Source organism: Phoca vitulina, unplaced genomic scaffold, assembly GCF_004348235.1.
Source record: "Phoca vitulina isolate PV1807 unplaced genomic scaffold, GSC_HSeal_1.0 scaffold20, whole genome shotgun sequence".
Lineage (NCBI taxonomy): Eukaryota > Metazoa > Chordata > Mammalia > Carnivora > Phocidae > Phoca > Phoca vitulina.
In genome coordinates this window covers 20,629,776-20,650,381 of record NW_022589723.1, presented here as the reverse complement: position 1 = coordinate 20,650,381, position 20,606 = coordinate 20,629,776, and the positions used below count along the sequence as shown (strand labels likewise).

At 37.5% G+C, this 20,606-nt stretch overlaps 1 protein-coding gene across 1 annotated transcript in view; it reads left to right on the top strand.

The window, feature by feature from the left end:
- WDR72 (WD repeat domain 72) overlaps window positions 1-20,606 on the top strand; it is a 190,731-nt gene that overhangs the window by 116,359 nt on the left and 53,766 nt on the right. The window lies entirely within an intron of this gene.

The window sequence follows — 20,606 nt, the reverse complement described above, 5'->3', positions numbered from 1 at the left end:
TATGAATAAATATATATTTTCCTCAGGGAAACATGTTACAAATTTACATGTTCCAGGTTGCTAAAAATTATTAGGTATTTCTTTTAGCTCTCAGAAAGATTTTCTTTTTATTTATTTGGGATTCAGAAAAATGTTGCTACATTTAAAATGTCAAATCCTAGAACAGGTGTCATTCTTAAAGATCTATTATATTTATTTATTATTATTTTTATAAGATTACTGATTGGACAGCATTATGTAGGGAGAGAGGATACATAGCGGGGAAAGGTTTCTTCAGTGAAGGCCAAAGATCAAAATAGATAGAATATTTCCTAATGCCAAGACAGTCACTGAAGATGGTAAATTCAATAAGCAGTTTGATAAAGCTCAATGGCAATTTCAAGTCATTTATTCATCTGTTGTCCAGAAATTAGCTTTAATTATCTGGTAAGTTCACCCGTTTGAAGGAGCTCCTTTTTGATCATATCACATAATTGTAGTTGTATTACACCTTTCAAGCAAGAAGAGAAAAATTCCTTTTTAAATTAATTTTCAGTGAGTGTGTGTGGGTTCTTGATTCATTCGGCAAGGTACCCGTAGTGTCGTTAATATGTTTCTTCTAGCTCCCCAAAGACAGCTAGTGTCATTCATCATGTGTTAACTGTCATTAGGTGGCATTTATATGCTTTATCCCGAAGCTTGAACGTCTACCTTAGCCTTTGGCCCACAGCCTTCTTTTCTGGGTGAGAAATTCATGGCGGGTTATCAAGGTGACACTTTTGATAAGTTTTGCTATCACATGGCTTGCCCATTATTTGAAGTTCACCAGACTGGGCCCTGTTCTGTTCCCAACTAATTCTCGGGTATAAGAAATATACTGTGGAATTTGGTCTTACTAGGATTAAAGACAGCTGGATTTTAAGTTAGATATTAACTATCTTCGGATCATTACCAAATGACCCTTTGCCAGTGTTAAAAAAAAATAAGGTTAATTTGTGATAACAATTAGAATACAAAAATATTAAGGTTACTTTATATACTGGTGGATGAAATTTAGAATATTTTATTTAAATGAAATGAAACAGGGGCGCCTGGGTGGCTCAGTTGGTTAAGCGACTGCCTTCGGCTCAGGTCATGATCCTGGAGTCCCGGGATCGAGTCCCGCATCGGACTCCCTGCTCAGCGGGGAGTCTGCTTCTCCCTCTGATCCTCCCATCTCTCATGCTCTCTCTCTCTGTCTCATTCTCTCTCTCAAATAAATAAATACAATCTTTAAAAAAAAAAAATAAAAAAAAAAAAATGAAATGAAACATTCACAAAATACTGAGCACATACGTTCGTGGGAAATACTGCCTGTAGGAAAACACTAACTGCAATTGCAATTACGTGGAAACACATAACATGCTTTGAAAGGAAAATTGCTGAGCAATATTATGTTAAAAATTAACATTGCCTTCCTTTCCCTCTTTTTGGAAAAAAAGCAAAAAAGCCAAACAAACAAAAATTATTTTTTAATCTATTCAGAGAAACTTAGTAAAATTACAGGAAAAGTTTTGCACCTTTATTAAGTGGTATGGACTGCATTACTTAATTGGATTTTAAAAAAATAAATAAGTAAAAAGCCATTTTATTTATTTCAAATGTCCTGATTCAAAGGCTAAGGGGATGGTATAGGTACTATTCGCCAGGTTTGATTATTACTAGGCAGATTTACTTAGATCCAGTGTCACTGCAACCTATTACCAAATATTCTATGATAAATGGTTTATGTTATTTTCAGGTCCTTGCTCATTTGTCCCTCTGTGAGCTCCTCTCCACCTTTCCCCCCCGTAATTTCCTTTATTCTTTCTTGATTCCCTAGTGTCTTCTTTTTTTTTAAGATTGTATTTATTTATTCATTTGAGAGAGAGCACGTGCATGGGTGCTTACCGCACAGGGCGGGGCGGGGAGTGGGGAGGGACAGGGGGAGAGAGAGAATCTCAAGCAGACTCCCTGCTGAGCCAGGAGCCCAATGAGGGGCTGGATCTCATGACCCTGAGATCATGACCTGACCCAAAATCAAAAGTCGGAGGTTTAACCCACTGAGCCACCCAGGTGCCCCTTGGTTTCTTAGTTTCTTAATGCATCTTATTTGTAAATCGTTTGGAAAGTAACAGATGATGGCTTTATTATGCATGGATACTCCTAAGCTTCTTTAATGTCAGAATGGAGTACATTTGGTTTATTAGCATTATATTAATATGGCAATAATAGATTATAAGGAAAAATAATAACAATTATTGTGCTCTTAATACACTCCAACACTATGCTGAGTACTTTATGAATGTTGTATCACTTTTTCCTTTAATTCTCACATAATTCACATGAACCCTGACTCTCTTCCCAACATTTGAGTCATTTGTGTAAACAATTTTAGTTTTTTAAATGTCCCTGTTCATGGAAATGAAGTTTCAGAGAAGCCCTGAAAAGAACTACTCTCTGAAAAAGAGATTCCCATGGTGCTACCTAGGCTTATCCTGAGAAATTGCCTCTGTACATTTTTTGACATACTAATTATGTATCTTTCTCAGACACATTAAAATTAATAATATTTTTTAAAAAGTCTATCCCTGTGCCAGCTATCTTCAATGCCACTCGTGGTGTATTATCTTGTACTTTGAGATCTTGTTTCCATTATTATCCCATTTTTCAAAAATGGATAAAGTGAGGCTTAAAAGAGTTGATGTGCCTTGTCTAGAGTCACAAAATTAATAAAAACAGGAAGGCAAACCCAGACATTCTCTTAAGTGCTGTGTTCTAATCCAGTAAACTACATTTTCCATACTGGCAGCATGAAGGAAATTTGCTCTAAATCAGCATGATCTGAAAAATTGAATAATTTATCGAGTGGTTTTCTTAGATTTTTATTCTCCTCTCATAAATCATACTTTCTATTACCAAAGAAAATGCAGAGTGTTCAATCATTGCCATCTCCCCCCTTATAATAAAGAAAATCACCAGGTTTCTTGAACTATTTGAACATGAGATGCATCTAGAAAGCAGTGGAAATCAAGTGAAGTGAAAATTGAAGTATAATGTGTGTTTGAACTTTATAATTTTGTGTCTTATTTTATTTTCAGTGTTTTCACTTACTTGTTACATTTCACAGCATGTATTTTATTTAAGGTCTTAGTATTTGTGCGTCAGTATTTTATGGGAGAGTGCTGGATTTTTATAATAGTTACATTGCTCTCTTCATCTATTTAATAAATTGTAGAATTAACATTCACATTTGAAGCTAAGATTCATTGCTTTAAAAAACAGCAGTGGTTTCTGTTATTAAAATGCATTTGAAAGTTATTTCCCTTTATTTTTTTTGAATGTTATTTGGATCAGTTTAAACAAGTGCTCTAAATTGTTCCATTAAATAAACTGGTTGAAATAGAAATGGAGGCTTTGTAGATAAAACTGTCACTCTGAAATTATTAGCTGAATTTAAATTCACATTGAACTGTGGAGTTGTGAAGATGATGCATCAAATGTGGGTGTTGCAAATAATCTTTATTACATGCATCGTTTTCAAAGACTTATCTACAAAACTAAACAATGAAAATGTGCTCTTTATTTAAGTAAAACCATGCATTTGTGGAAAATAAAGGAAATAAACATCCATTCAACAGAAGGGTTTTCTGGTCCTGGCGCCCATCGGCAGGATTGCATCAAGACAGGCTTCCTCTGCCTGTTGAATTTCTCAGAAGGAAATCCGTCTGGTTGTGGAAAAAATTGGAAACAGTTGACTACCTCACAGGGAAACTTTCTTGACTGTCTTTATTTATAGTAAATGCATCTTCCACCCTCTGTGAGCTCTCTGGGCTAAATGAGAAGGTCAATGCATTCCTCTTTATGGAAGCAGAAAAATAATGGGAGACATATCATTGAAGGCCTTGAGTGTCATAGTGAGGCTTTCTCTCTGAGCAAGACAGAAAACCATTTGAGCAAACAACTGGCACATATTTTAATGGGATCATGTTGCCTGCAGTTCAGAGGCCAAGGATAGACACAAGGAGACCAGTTGGGAGGTCATTATGCTAACCCACATGATGGCAGCTTGGCACAAATATGGTGGTTTGGAAAGAGAAGTGATCAGATTCTGAATGTATTTTGAAGGTGCAACTTAGAGTATTTGCTGATAGATTAGATATGGATGAATAAGATAATGAAAATCTATGCTTCTATTTTTTCAAACAAAAATATTTGATACATGGGCTGACCCTGGTACCATGACTTGATTCCTATGTCAGATCGTGCAATGTCACTCGCATATGGTATTCCAGGATTGCTGAAGGAAGACTGTTAAACCCCCATTACAGAAGGCTGTCCATGCTGTGTTCAGTTTCAAGTGTCCCTGCCTAGATGACCTACAGATTTTCTTTTCTAGTATTAACTAAACTAACCCTCAGAAAATGGACAAGGATTTCTTGCCAAGAAACCATGGATTGAAGATAATACTAGTAATGCAAGCTTAAGCAAATAAGATGTAAGTGGCATTGCCAAACTTATCTTAAGTTACATCAGGAGGTGTGCACGTGCGCACGCGTGTGTGTGTGTATTAATGACTTCTTTTTGAAATTTCTATTTTTGTATATATTTTATAATGGGCCTAATGTTGATATACTAATAGCATGTATATTGTTCATAAACAAGCATATATATATATGCATTATATTATATATATATTATATATATATGTAAAATACATGCTTCAGAGGACCTTCCTGTTATTTTCTGCAAGAAAGTATACCAACCATAGCCCTTGGGTGGATTAAGCTAAGAGGACAGATGTGATAAGCTTTCAGTTATTCAGGGTAGGTAACTTGATAGTCTCCATGGCACACTGTGCTGTCTCCAAGACTTTGAATAAATCTCTATGCATCTCTCCTCTATATTACTCCTCTATGCCTACTGGTCCAAGAGTTGAGGGTGCCACAGGGAATTAATTGGAAATCTCCAGTTGAAGACACAAGCTAGCATCGGGGTAACCATGAAGTATGTCAGACGCCACAGAAGAGGCTGCAGGAGCACATCAGAGAGGCACCTAACCCAATCTTTGAGGTCATAAAGTCTTCTTAGGAAAAAAGATGCCTAATCCAAGACGTCAAAGATGAACATGATTTAGCCAAGCAAAAAGTTGGAGTGGGAGAAGGTAACTGTTGGCTAAGAGTACTAACGCCACCTATGCCTTTTTCTTCCTCCCAAGAATCATTTGATTAATACATGTATGAATGAGGAACCTGGACATTAGAGAGAAACGCATAGTCCTTGAATTTCTTCTCTGGAAAACATCTGTGTCCTTTTTGAATCTCATTGCTCCAATGCCTTCCTTTCCTAAGCTTCAGCCTTCCAGAATAAGGACAATAATAATGACAAGAAAACAGGTAACACTGATATGGCTTAGTATGTGGTTTTTTTTTTTTTTTTTCTTAAAGATTGTATTTGTAAGAGAGAGAGGGAGAGAGCACGAGGAGGGGGAGGGGCAGAGGGACACATAGACTCCCACCGAACAGGGCTTCATCCCAGGACCCTGAGATCGGGACCTGAGCTGAAGTCAGATGCTTAACTGACTGAGCCACCCAGGTGCCCCAGGCTTAGTATATTCTAAGTGCTTCAAATACTTCAAATTATTTGATCTGGGCAACAATTCCATGGGGATAAGTAGTATTGTCATACCCATTTCCCAGATGAGAAAATAGATACGAAGACGTTCAGTACCTTGCCCAAGGTCTCCATACCAACAAACAGCAGAACCAGGAGTCAAAAACAGGCAGTCTACCTTCAAAGTTTGGGTTCTTTACCCGTAGTTGACATTGCCTCCCACTTAACCACAATTCTCCTTCCTTGTCTCTAAATTTAGCAAATATTTACCAAGTGCTTCCTGTATGACAGTTACAGAAATAGGCATTGCCCAGGTTGGGGGTCACAAGGCAGCAAAACCCCAGATATTTGGCAAAACAACAGGGGAAAGATTCTCGTGAAGAAATTAACCAGAAAATATCAAATACCTAATTTCTACTAACCTTTGGGTGTGTCACTATAAGCTATTCCACTAAAGATGTACTTAATACTAAAGTCTTTTATTTGTAATATAAATTTATATAAATATAAGTTTTAGTGGTTAAAAAACAGAAGGTTTTACACCTGAGAACTAGAAATGCCAACTGGTAAGTGCTAGAAATAAAAAGATTTGGCGTATACACGGGCCCCTGTCTGGCTCAGTCAGTAGAGCATGCAACTCTTGATCTCATGGTTGGGAGTTCGAGCCCCACGTTGGGTATATGCCAAAAAAAAAAAAAGATTTGGCATATACATATTAGTCAAAAGGGGTAGAGGTTGGCAATTAGGGGAAGAAGAGTAGAGGAAACAGAATTTCACTTTTACAGATTAATTTGAATTACATACTAGACAATCTTTCGTAGATATCAAGGTATTCATATGTTAGATGAAGATGAATTTATTTATGATAAGCAAGTCAATTATTTAGCACCTAGAATACGTTACATACCTTTCAAAAAACACAGTTGTCATTTGGGTTGAATATATGTCCTATATTATTTTTAGCTTCCTGTAAAATTGATGGAGAAATTTCATCATTTCCCTTTACCCATATAAATTCTTGTGAACTTCTCCACTTCCTCTGCCCTCTCTGTATCATCTTCAAGATTGCATTGCCTTAGAAAGACTGATAGAGTTCACTGTCCTTTTTCCAAAAGTAGTTTCATCTTTCACGGAGATTGAGATTGATGATTTTCATCTTGGCATATGAACTAGAGTATTTCATCGTCTCTCTTCCTCGTGAGCAATCAGAATGCCAACCTGGCCTGGCTACACACAGACGGTAGCATCAAGGAATTGAGTTAAATATTTCCTTGGTAACAGTTGTGCAGGCACCACTTTATTGATTATTGTCTGCATACCCATTTAAATTTATTGACAAAGAAAAAGTGATCTAGATTCTGTCGCTGAAATCGATGTGTTTTGTACTATTGTTCTCCCAAGCTCAGACTGGCCTGCCAACACTGACCCCTCAAGGACAGGGGTCGGGTCTATTTATCTTTTCTCCTCCCATCCCCTAGGATGGTGCTTTACCTAGTAGCTGGTAATAAGTGTTTATTGAGTGGATGGATGAATGGATAGACTGTGGGATAGCTTGTACTAAAGATTCAGCCAACTCCTAATTAGTAAGAGAAAGAGGAGACAAGGAAAATCAGCTGATTGCATTTCTTTAGCAGCCGGACATCCATAGTCTTGAACACCCACTGCAATTGTGTTTTCTAAGCGTCACTATCCTTGGATCAGGTGGTATACACAGTAGGCTCCCAAGAAATTAAAAATAGACATATGAATGAATCTAGTTTGTAACCACCCAGAGCGCTTCTCTTTCCTGATGGTTCATTGTCTGGCTCTCCACTACTCATTTTGTCATAATCTGATTCCAGTCTGATGTTTTTAGAGGGCCCCAAGCCTCGCCTGAAATGTGTCTGCTTGTTCCTCATTCTGCTACAGCTTTTCCATGGGAGGATTTAAGGAACTGCCTCAAACACTGTTTCCTCGGTATTTGGATTCACACCCTGGGTTCTGACTTGTCTGCCTGTCTCGGGACTTCTGGCTTATCCCATTCTCTTGTAGCCAGTTGCCCTTATGCTGCTAACTGGGAGCCCTTTTGACAACCTGTTCAGCTGGGTCAGCCTCCTCCCTGTTGATTCCATCCCTGAGCCTGGGACTTGGTGTGGTATTAGTTCCTCCATCAAATCCAATCTCACTACCCAATATGGATATGCATCCCTTAGTTCTGGGAAAAAAAAAAAAATGGTACAACTAAATTCCTTGAGATAAAAACAAAACAAAACAGGGAATAAGTCAGCTTTGTATTCTCAGCAGATAGCGTGGTGTCTGGCACACACCAAGGCAATCCTGCTAGAGAATGGTGGCTGAAGAAAAAATTATCCATTCTTCTCCTCGTGCCACTGGAATATCTCATTCAATCAAAATGTCATTCACTTTGCTGGCAGGAGCCTTATTTTTCCATTTTAACTCGTCAGTGTATCTGCCCAATTTTCAGTCTTGGAACAATTTGAATAATTTTAAAACATCTCTTATTAGCACTTATGTCTAAGGTTCAATGGAAGGTACTGAAATTTTCAATTACATCACTTTTTACACTTCTTGTATATCCTTCTAAAATAGTGTATATCATCTGGCACTCTAATTGTTTGTTATTTGCCTCTCTTTCCCAACTCTCTGAACTCCTTGAGGGCAAAAGTTGGAACTTATTAATCTTGTGCTCCTAGCTGCTAATGCACCACGTGGGGCATGATGGGTGCTCATTAAATGTTTGTTGCCTGAGTGAGCAGATGAATGATAAATGACAGTGACAGACATGTATTAAAGAACTAGTCTAGGCAGAATGGAAGAAATGCTAAATAATATGTTAATAGTCTGTAGATAGGAGGAGAATGGAAAAGATCATTATAGGGATGATTTTTTTTTTTCTAAAGTGTTAATTCAGAGGCACTTCTTCAAATTTATCTGTTTAGTTCAGGAGTAATTTATCTGTCTAGAAACCTGGAAAAATTAATGCTGACAGGTATTTGAAGGCAAAAACAACAAGGCAGAGTACTTCATTTTCAACCCCTGAGAATAAGCTACAAGAAATGAAGTCAGTTGGTTCAAAGAAGAGTTGTTACCTTTTTTTTCCTCTTTTACCTACTACAGGTGAACATGGGTTTTTCATATCTATGCAGGAACACCTGTCCACCACCATACATGTGGTGGTGGTGTCAGTGACATGGGTGTCCGGATGGATTTTCTTGGCAAAGATATGGACAACGACAGCAGCCAAATTTGGCCATTTCTTGATATACAGCGTTAGTGGCCTTCCTAGAAAATTCAGGTTGTATTAAAAACTTTGAAAGATCTCTGTGTGTAAAATAAAGTTAACATTCTGGGCTCAGGAAATTATAAACAGGGCTTTCAGTTTCATGAATGTCCAGTGGAATATGTGGAAACCATGCGAAATGTCAGGACAATTTTTCATTGTGAAGGACTGTCCTGAGCACTGCAAGACTTCCGGCATTTCTGGTCCTTGCCCACTAAATGCCAGTATCTCCACAATCAGCGGGGGAAACCAGATGTTCCTTGGCTCAGCAGTTTCTGAAGCCTTCCCCTAGGGGGCAGTACCAACCCTACTGAGAACCGCTGCCTTCTAGAAAGGGATTCTTACACAGTCTGAGTATCTGCCCAATTTTCTTGTTTCTGTCCCTCCCCTCTTGTAAAAGTGCACAGGGAGATAAAACCATATAAGTAACCCCCAACTAATTAAAGATGTTCCTTTCTTAGATCCCTAATGTTTGTTCCTTCCTTTGTGCTCCACCCATGTTGTTTATCCTTTGGTCATAGCACTTCCCAGTCTGTATAGTAAATCATCTGATGGCAGTTCTGTCTCCTCCATTAGAAAAAGAGCTTCTTGTCCTATTTTTTCACTTTCATCTGTGTGTCCTCTAAGCTTGGCTCTGGGCCTGGCATAGAGTCAATTTGTTGACTAATTAAATGAAGAATGTGTGTTACTGAGCTACTAAGCATTCTCCAAGGAAGTCATCAAAGAAAAATCCAGAATTTTCAATTGAAATTATTATTTTACAATACAAAATAAACCTCGTTTATCTTAGAATTTAAAAATTAGATGAACTAGGGGCACCTGGCTGGCACAGTTGATGGAGCATGTGACTCTTGGTCTTGAGATTGTGAATTCGAGCCCCATGTTGGGTATAGAGATTACTTAAAAATTTAAAAGAAAAAACAATTAAATGAACTCTTTGCCCAATCTGTAAATTGAGAAAACTGGAAATAAGAATAATGGTTAAAAAGATATACATAGGTTCATTTAAATGACTAGGAATGTAATTCCAAAACCTTGGCTTAGAACATACTAATTTTTGATGTATCTTATCCATACAATTAGTACTTAAAGTATATTAAAATTATATTTTGAGGTGTTCATAATATCTCTTGACATATGCAAGATATTTCCCTTGGTGTCTCTGCACCAGAGTAGGGAATAACCGATTGGATCCATCAACCATCCAGCTGGTAGGTCCATCCTTCCATTAGTCGATTCATTCTGCCTCTTTTGAATATGTTATATGATAGGTGCCATGTTTCCCAAGCTATCTACTAGGAATCTGAACAGAATATGATGTGGCTTCTACTCTCCAAAAGGCAGAGCCCGGTGAACATAATGGGACCACAATGCAGTATGAGATACTAAAATTCCCACTGTTGTGCAAGTGTGGAGAGCCAACTGAGGATGACTTTTTGTAGGTTTTGCACAGGAGTAGACATTCACGTGCACTTTGGAGAATAGTGGTGTGGCAGACATGGAGAGATGCGCTGCTTCCATCACTCTGCTTAAAAGGTCTCCTTGCCCAGCTGGGAGGAGTGTGGCTAGCTGACAGCTGACAGTTGGCACCTCCAGGATCCATCCCCAAATTGGAACAGAGATCATACTCTTCTTGGGACAATGTCTGAGCAAGGTGGTTGTACAAGTGCCTAGCTATTGTTAGTCCATACAGACCTCCTCTAACAGCCAGTCTTTGCTCTAGAGTGAATAGAGAGGTTCTTATCCAATCATGCTTTTGCTTTTTTTTTTCCTTTCACAAGTGTTAATCTCCAGTAAACCTTTTGCACTTCTAACTCCATCTTAACATCTGCTTCTAGAAGGACACAAGTAATACCAAGGAGAAGGAGCTTGGTGTGAGAAGGATATTTCAGGCAAAAGGATTAACATGAGGACAGACACGGAGTGATTTTTGTGGCCTGGTCAGGAAATGGAGATGAATTTGGTGTGGGCAAGATAGAGGATATGAGGATGCTCTAGTCTGGATGCAGAAGACGAGGCATCTAGAATGTAAAGGTTCTGCTATGGACATTTTTTCCTAAAACATAAAGGGAACCATTAAAAATTATCTTAAAGAGGAGAAGTGAGATGTTTTAGCACAAAGTAGAGCGTGAATAAAATAGGAGATAGAAAGAAACCCTTGTGTCCAAGTTTTGATAGAGTACCTGTTTAGTATTTTATTTGTAAAGCAGAATTTACTTTTTTTAGGTTTTTTTTTTTTTAATTGCCTCTTCATGAACCTAGGTTATTTAGATGGAACATTAGTGCTTCATGTCTCACATGGAGAAGGAAGGTATGTTCACATTACATAGAGAAATTTTGCCTCCCTGCTTTTAGACCAAACACCAAATGTCATTCAGGATCTGTCAGAGTCTAGATCACATTAGTATCACCTCCTAAGTTGCTGTGGTTCTTGTTGCTAATTTGAATTTATTTATCTTCCTTTATATATTATCTCAATCTCTATCCTCCTTGGATCAGTTCTTAATTTTTTCCCAACTTGTATGTATTAATATTTGGTCCAATTTCTCATCTCATTTGGATGTATTTGTATCATTACCATTTATTGACAAGATTGGGTTTCACCATCCATTTTTTTCTTTTTTGTGTGTGTGGATTTATGTAGACATTATTGACCTCCTTTTCTACAAACATCCTTAACTGAAACATTAAGTAAGACCAGGCTTATTAAGTGTTTGCTATTAGACGGTTTCCAGGAATAGGATATATTATTTCTCTTTACCATTTAAAAACTCTTGATTTAATGAATAGAATTTTAGCAAAGCAAGGTAACTTTGAAATGTGCTTTTCCATGTGTTTATATTAATATCCAGTGAATAATTTCAAAGGTTAAGCTTCATGATCCATCTCTTCAAGCCGTCTACTTAAGTCTAGAGTCATTACATCACCTGCTTCCCTTACGCCATTGATTTATGTTTCTTTCAAACTGCTGATATTGGGAAGTATCATTTATTTTTTACATGACATCTCCTGCAGTATGAAACAGTGTTTCGGAAGGTAATGGTGAAATACCTGGAACTCGGTACAGGCTTGCCTCCTCACCTGTGTCAGTTAGTAACATGCCCATTAACATCTGTCTGTTCCGGTAATACTGCAAGGGAATAAAAGGTTTTAATCGTTCTTTTTTCTGTAGTAAAGATGTCAGGGGAATCTCTAGGTAATAGTAGTACTCAGATACCATAATGTGTCTGTGTTTAATGCTGAGAGATGCAAAGGAGCTTCTAGAATTTTCTTAGGGATCATACAGTTCAAGCCCCCCAAATTAGCTGAAGTCTGTTTACATTGTACTCTGAATAAATGGCCATTTCAGAACCCCCAGAGTATCTATTTGAACATTATTTTCAGAAACAAAAAAATTAAGTGGATTATTTTCCAGATCATTAGCATGACTTTTCTAGTACTTAAATAGCACTTTACTTTTTTCAAAAGGTTTTAGCATGTATTTTTATTTCTCTTTGCAGATATCGAATGAAGGGAGCCTTTGCCCATTTCAGTGAAAGGAAAATCAGGGCACTATAGACTTCAGTACTTTTGCTATGTTGTTATGACTCATTAGAAAATGGCCTTAGACCAGATCACACACTCCTATTTGCAAATCCTAGATTCTTTCCTATAAATCATACTACGTCATGGGGCCTCGTGTAGAGGACGGAATTCACGAAAGAGTAAGATCATTTATTTATGGGAATTGATATGTTTCCCTTTAGCTTAATTCAAGCCTTTCCCTAGGAGGATATTACCATTTTTATATTTCTAATGGCTCATTTTAAAGGAAAATGTATTACACAATTTTAAAAATGAGTTAAATAATTTCTGCTGTTAGTGGTAATCCACTATTATGATATTCATATTATAAAAGCCAACTTATTAGTCAGAAATATAAGTTGATGAATGTAGTATGTTTATAAATTGAAGATAGTCACTTCATTTCTCCCATAGTAAATTTGCTTTAAATATTAGTTTATTACATATGTTTGCTTGTATTGCAAATTTTTCCAGTAAGCAAACACAAATCATTTTTATATTTAGCATTTAAGATGTATCTTAACTTGAGCATTAAATCATCTATTAAATATTCAATTAAAGTGGGTTTTGATCCATTTTTTAAAATTAGTGGTCAGGTATTCGGGGAAACAAGCTTGCAAGATATTTCTAAAACACAATTCACTTCATTTCTTGTTCTGTGTATTTTGTCAGAGAATGCCTTAATGTAACAGAAATCAGATTTGGTGTGTATTTTTACACCAAATCAAATTGTGCAGGCGCCACCCTCAGCTTTCTCCAAAACATTATAAAGGATAAGATTCCACCATGATATAGCTTAAGAAAGCAGTACCGCCCTGGAAGAAGTCCATACGTGAAAAGTGAAGCTACAGGAGTCTGTTTTACTGGAAAACCACGTGTCTTATAACACCGTTACGGAACGGGATTTACAAGTTTACTTAGCTGAGTTCTGTCTTCTTCTGGAATCTGTATGTAAGGGATGTATGGTTTCTGTATTTATTCTGTAGGCATAAATCATAAGTATAAATGGTACTGGGAAAAAATGTAAAAATGAAACTGCTAAGTAGTGACTAATGGTACAAAGCACTGAGATGCTCCTGTTATAACTATATGAAGAGTGTGAAGACATCGAAGGTCATCTTATTTATTACAACTGGCAGGTTTCCCTTCCTAGTTGTCTTGCATATAGTCTCATTTTCCCTGTCCTCTCCATGCCCAATCTTCATTTCCCCAAATTTGCAAGCCATAATTATAAATTTTAATGTTGTTAATCTATTCTTTTAATGTGTAGCGGTAATCCAAAATTATTCATTCCTTTTATCAAATCAGAAATGGAAAAAGTCAAGTAAACCTTCATAGACTTTTCCTAGTATGAAGTGCTTTTTAAAAACACAAGTTGCGAAGTTTTCCATTTTTGAATCCTAGAGAAAGAAAATTGTGCTCTCCCCATATACATAGTTGTTTAAATATCAGAAACTTACTACAAAATAGTTTCTACACTATAAAGTAAATTAGGTTCTTTTCATCTTTGTATGGAATTGTCTATAATTGAAAATTTACAAAATATTAGAAAAATAAAGCCAAGCTTCACCAACAACTTCTATCTTCTGTGTAAAGCATGAACATATGTGAAGATTATTACCAATGGCTGGTTTCTTTTTGTTCTTAGAGAAAAGGTCCAAATTTGTGTTTTAAAACTTCCCTAAGCATCTGGAGCTTTTGTAAAAATGAAGCAATCAATCAAATACACAAACTATCTTTCTAGTTTAATTTATAATAATTTACATATTACAAAGTTAAACACTTTGTTCAAGGATATTTCTTAAGACAGATGGTTGACAGTCATATAAAATATTGGTCTCACCATCCAATTCATTTGGTATATTGCTTTGGCTACATTAGAGTGAAAAAATGATGATTCACCCTGGTAAGCAGAATAGCACTTCAATAGCACTTGAAATAAGAGTAAAACTACCTACTACTAACATTAAAACACACATACAACCTTTTTAATCAATGATACCTTTATAAACTTAAGTATAAGTACAGAGATTAATCTTGGATCTTCACAGAAACAGTTATTTGGCAGCATAAATCAATGGGTTTATAGTTTCCAAGTTTATTAAAAATTAGTATAAAAATTTGCTTTTTAAATTCACAGTTCTTTACCAATAGCTAGAGTACCTATTTTAAAAAGATAGTTTGAATCAGATGATGATGTAATTCCCTCTGAGAAATGCTGAGATTCCACGGAATGCAGGTTGGAAGCTGCTGGTCGGTGTCACGAGGAGAGGCTGTGCGGTTTCCTCTTTACGCCCTGCACCTGATACGTTGCGTCGTGGCATTGCGGCAGATACCTGCCTAGTGACCCCTGTTCTTTTTTTTTTTTAATGGCCACTTTCAGTTGTATGTTTTAGTAAAAGAAAGAAGGCTGATCTTGTGATTTGAATAGCCTGCGCTGCTGTCTAGCTGCCTTGTTTCAAGACTCAAGTTATAAATCACAAACCCTGTCATCTCGGAGGGCACCCTTATGCGTCCCCGAGCCTTGGTGTGGTGCCCAGCGGGTGCCAAGCAAGCTGCTGACTTGCACAGAGAGGAATTCCGAGAAGTCGTCGGCACGGGCCATTTTCCAATAATGCTCCCTGGCAGGGACTCAGTTCGGGGCTCTTTTACAAATGGCTATTACCCTGAGATCATGATGAGATTTCCTAGAAGTACACACAATGCTTTTCACTAAAATTCCTCATTTGAAACTTTTTGTAAAAACGAAGGTTTCCTTTGCATTTTTAATGTCACATAACCATATGTCAGTACATTTTAATGTCCTCTTAAGATATGGGAGTGCTTAGATCTCTTGGAGACACGCTTTTTAAAATTAATTGTTTTCACTTCATATCACTTCGTTTTAGATGTCAGGCTTAAATTTTACTGGGTTTTTATGTCTTTCTTCAAGATGGTTGAAGAGCACAGTAGTACTAACTATCCCTATTCGTTCTGTCAGTCCTCTGCAGTCACTGAGGGTTTATGACTAACATGTTGCCGGAAGTACTCTGGACATTGGGCAGCTAGCTTGGGCGATCTCAGCTAAGATTGGCCTGTCAGAGCCTACCATAGCCCCCACCACTTGAGCAATCTAAAGCACATAATAAAGTTCTTCAGTTACAGATGTGATCATCATGCTATACAGGGTGAAATTTAGGTGTAGAAAAATAACAGAGCCTTCAGTTCCATCTTGGACTAAGGACTGACTCCAGCTGTTGGCCCCTACTCCTTGATCTTTCTGTTAAAGGCATTTGGTATTTACTTGATTTTGAATGTCTTTATTGGGGGAAGGAGAGGGGTTAGAGATTGGTATAGTACTTGGCATACAAGTGGTACTCAGATAATAAGACTCCCAGGACCTTCAAGTCAAGATCCTTTGTAGGTCACTGAATCTAAATCCTTTGTTTCTCTGCTCAGAAACCTGAAGTTCAGAGAGGCCCAATGACTTACTTAAGGTCATACAGATAATTAAGGAGTGAGACAGTATTCAAACCTAACTCTTTATAGTATTTGCTGATTTTTTTTAAATGGTGCCATTTAGTATTTTCCTTTCCCCTCCAGTTGTTCTTATTTGCCAGTCATGTTTGATGATTCTCCAGTAAGTGGCAGAGGCACCCCACACATAAAGATATGGAAACCAGTTTGCATTCCTGTAAGTCCCAATTGATGGGCTTTAGAACCTCAAGGTCTAGATGAAACTTGGAAGGAGGATACTTTTCTCTTTTCCCCCTTCTTGTGGGCTTCCATCTTATTCCAGCAAGACTATTACTGATTTTGGTCAATGTATTCTTAGAGTAACCTGTCCTAGAGGCAATTGCTCCCAATAGCTAAAGTGATCCTGTGAACACAGATCTGTTCAAATTGACTCTTCTACCACCCTCCTGTGGTGCGGTACCCTCCTTCTTTTTTAGGCTCAACCGGACATTCAGACTCACGACAGGACCACACACCACACCTCGTCCTATCTACTGAGAGGGACAAAGACCGGGAACCATAGTTGTGTGTAGGGCAGCAGTGGGCCTTCCTCATCCAGGGGTCCTTACAGCTGTCCAGCAGCTCAGCTGCAGCAGTCACCCAGCAGGACAGCCTTAGAACTCCGGCAACAATGCTGGAGGCATGGCTTGCCAAGTCCACTCACAAGGAAGCCCCAAGATACAACGATGAACATTTCTATGGTTCGTGTATAGTTCCTTGTGGTCCAGATGCAATTTACCAGTGAGGATCCATTTTTACTATCAGTAATGTCACCTTGAGATGTAGTTAACACTCTGCCTTTATCAAGTTGCCAAGGGAATCCAGCTAGAGTTAACCAAAGGTTATGTTCTTATGAAGAAAAGGAAAAAGATTAATTATTTTTAAAATTTTACTGTGGCATTTAAAAAAATTCTTTAAGTGCACATGGCTTCCCTTTTCTTTAGGTTACCCTAAAGAACTTCTGTATACCTCAAGAGTCCCACCTTGTATACTTCCACCCACCTTGAACTCTACAATTTAGCCACACCAAATCTTTTCAGTTCCTCTAAAGGACCTGTCCCCACTTGGCTGTCATCCTTCACACATGCTATTCCATCACTCATTCATTTGCCTCTCATGAGCCAAGCAGTGAGGAGGCTTTGAGGATACAACAATGAAAAAGACAGCCTTGTAGAGTCTACAGCCCCTGCCTGAAAACCTTTCCTCCCACCTTTGCCTGAGACCTTCGTGTTTCAAATGGAACATTATATTCTCTGTGATGCCCTTTCTCTTTCCCCAAAATAGGTTAGGCGGCCTGTCCTGTACTTCTGTCACCACACTGACTGCCCTGGAATTGTCATTGCCTGGTTTCTTATCTACTCCCCATGAAACTGTGAGCTCCATAATGGGAAAGGAGTATGTATAACCTGCTCACCATTATATTTTCAGTGCTTAGGTCAGTGCAAGGCATCCAACAGATCCTCAAAAATATGTGATGAGCACATGTGACAATTCTAGGAATTCTAGAATTACAATATGCATTTAAAAACCACAAATAATGTACTTCTAGAGTCAAAAATTCAGGCCCAAATTTCAGATATTTTGGAAGCAGATGCCCACTAAAATCTATGATAGAAGCAGAATATTTTTATTTTTAGAAAATTGTATTTATAAATTAAAAAGAAAAGCAATAATATTATGTAAAATTTAGTAGATAAATTTTTCAAAAAATGTTGGCCACCTAGAAAAATCACTCGAATAAAGCAAACTATTACAACTGGGTTATTCTAAAACCTAAGGCCAATGTTAACATTAGTGGAAAAATAAAGGGGTCAGTAAGGGCTTCAAAAATTCAGAAACAAACCTAGGATTCTTATTTTCACTTAATGCAGTCTTTGAAGTTTGTCCTGGAAACTAAAGAAATTATTTCCCATTAAGAAATCATATACAGATGCAACTGTGAGGATAAACATCCTTTTCTGGAACTGTTTTTCCTGGAATTTCTCATATGAATTCCAATATAAAGCAGTATTACATCACATGATAGAATATACCTCCAACCAGTTTTCCAAAAGTTATGAAAAAATGCTCTTAAATATGGTAATTTGTTATATCAGCTGTCTATAAAATCAAAGAACATGATATTGAGTCATAGCTCAGAAGCCATATCATTGATTGACTGAGATAATGTAGTCTAAGACATTATATTCTGATGGTCTGAGAGTGCAGGGATAGAATTTGGAATAGGATAGGTCAGTGGATAGTTAACATGCCCATTTTAAGCTTTTTCTCTCAAATATCAAATATCTTAAATGAGCTTTGGAGAGGTGCTGGACTACATTCAATTTGCAATCAAATTCCCTTAATAAGATTTTACAGTGAAGAAATTCTTCCTTGCTGATTAAAATGAGAGCCATAATTTTGTGAGTCAGGTACTGACCAAAGTCCTTACATAAGAAAAGAGAGCACATTGGAACCCAGCCATGAACAGCCTGGGTGCTTACAAGTAGCATCCTAGGCTTTTGGAAAGAACAGTGGATCTTTCATGCTCAGATGCATAGTTGTAATTTCTAGAGACTGCCAAGTCTTAGAGATCTGGAGCACAAGTTCAGACTGCTCCCCTGTATGTATACTCTGTTTAATTTGCACGGTACTTGATAGGGGAAGAAGAAAAAGAACTTAATTGCCAACATGTATAAACCAGGAGATTTCCCCAAATATTCTGGATTTCTGGCTTCTCATGAAAAATAGCAAGAAAGGCCACACCGAGTTGTCATTTTAGGGCGACGATGTGAGGCTGGAGATGAGTAGCAGAGGGTTAGGAGAGAGAACCTTTTCCGAGTGAGTGTGTGCTCATTAGTCATCTCAGTACCCACCAAACCCGCTGTATTCAGTTTTCACCAGGTTCTTACAGGAACTGAGTTTTTGACTTGCTCAGTACTATGAAGAGGTAGCTTTAGTTTGAAAAATAATGTGTGTGTGAATTTGTAAGGTTGGGGGAGGAATCATCATTTAATGGGCATCTAAATTTTGCCCAATAAGTAATAGGCATTGCACAAGTTGTTACATATACAAAAAGGAATGAGACGGGGAGTCCATCAAGTGTGTCCTTTGCTTAGGGCAATGGGAATGGCTGCCCTGAACCCACCAGAGTTTCAGAGGAACTGGAGGCACTATACCTTACTTCTTTTTTCTGAATATCCTTAAAATTTCATTGTAAAATGTTCGTCTTACTGGTAGCTCAAGGAATCTGTGAAAGATGCTAACAATGGGGATTCCTTACAAGTGTGATTATCTTGGGAGCTGTCAGAGGCATGCACTGATTGACTTGACCCCAGCCAAACTACTGTACTTTGAGGTACGGCCCTTGGTGCAGTCTGACAAATTAACAATTACACAATGTCGTAAGAGCTCTCTGAGGGGTGTGATTAGAATGCAATCTCATGGGTGAGTGGAGCAGGCTTCATGTTGGGGTGGGGCCAGCTTGTGAATGGTTTTGCATGCCATACTGTAGGAAGTTTTCAGGTTTATAATTTAGATATTTCTCAGTACAGTGCATGGATCAAAGATTGAAGGGGCTAAAGCAGGGAGACTAGGTCTCTCCGGGCTCCAGAGATATCTTCTTTCCACCCTGCTGAAGTGGTTGACTGTCAGTTCTACTCTCTGAGATAGTTGAATGGACTAAATGATTGCATGGGCTTAACGTTAGCAATTAAATATCTGTGTCTCATTGGTGTTGACAGCAGCTGTTGAAATGCAAGGGGTTAACGCTAATCCAATTATGGGCATCAGTATTCAAATTCAAATTTTTACCATTCCCCAATTTTAGTAGCAGTCCAAAAATTCTTTGTGCTTTGCACACATTATCTAATTTAATTCTGGTAACAACTTAGTGAGCTAGAACCATATCTATCTCCCTTTAACAGACGAGGAAACTTGAGTTCAGTTTCCCTTCTAAGATAGATGACCTGTTTGCATAAACCAAGCAACACACAAGCTCAGGCTATACCTTTCAAATATCAACATTTAAGGCTTCTAAACTCTAGGTTGATTTTTTTACGCCTGGTAATAAAGCTGTGTTAGGGGATATACAGGGTTACTATATTTCAAAACTAAGATGTTTGTGTTAATAATTAAAACTTTATTTGCAGAACAAGCACAGTTTTATTTCAATGACAGAGCACGTAACAAAGACTATTGATTATAGCCTTATACATATAAAGTGTCAGTACCCAGAAATAAAGCTTCTTCTTGGCATATTGTAGAAACTGGCCCTGAATCACTTCCTGTGAACATCGAAGATTAAGTTCACATTTACACATAGAGGTACATGTTCACTTGGCAGTTTTCAAACACAGTTAGTAGTGATTCTCCTGTTGAGTTTGGAACATACAGGTTACTGCTCACACACAAAAAAAATCTACTACTAATTTCCTTATACTGCTTTTTGAAATATGTATCAAAGCATAACATATATATATAAATTATATAAACACATATGTACATATGAATTTAAATATATATGTATTATGTTTAATTTTTTATGCTTAATTTTTAGCAGCCTGTTTAAATGCATTCTAGGGTAGTGTCAAATGGAAGTCTTCCTTGCACTGAAGTGAGGGCTTGATGTGTGAATTGTTCTAATCGTACCCAGCACTGCCATCATGAATACCTATGT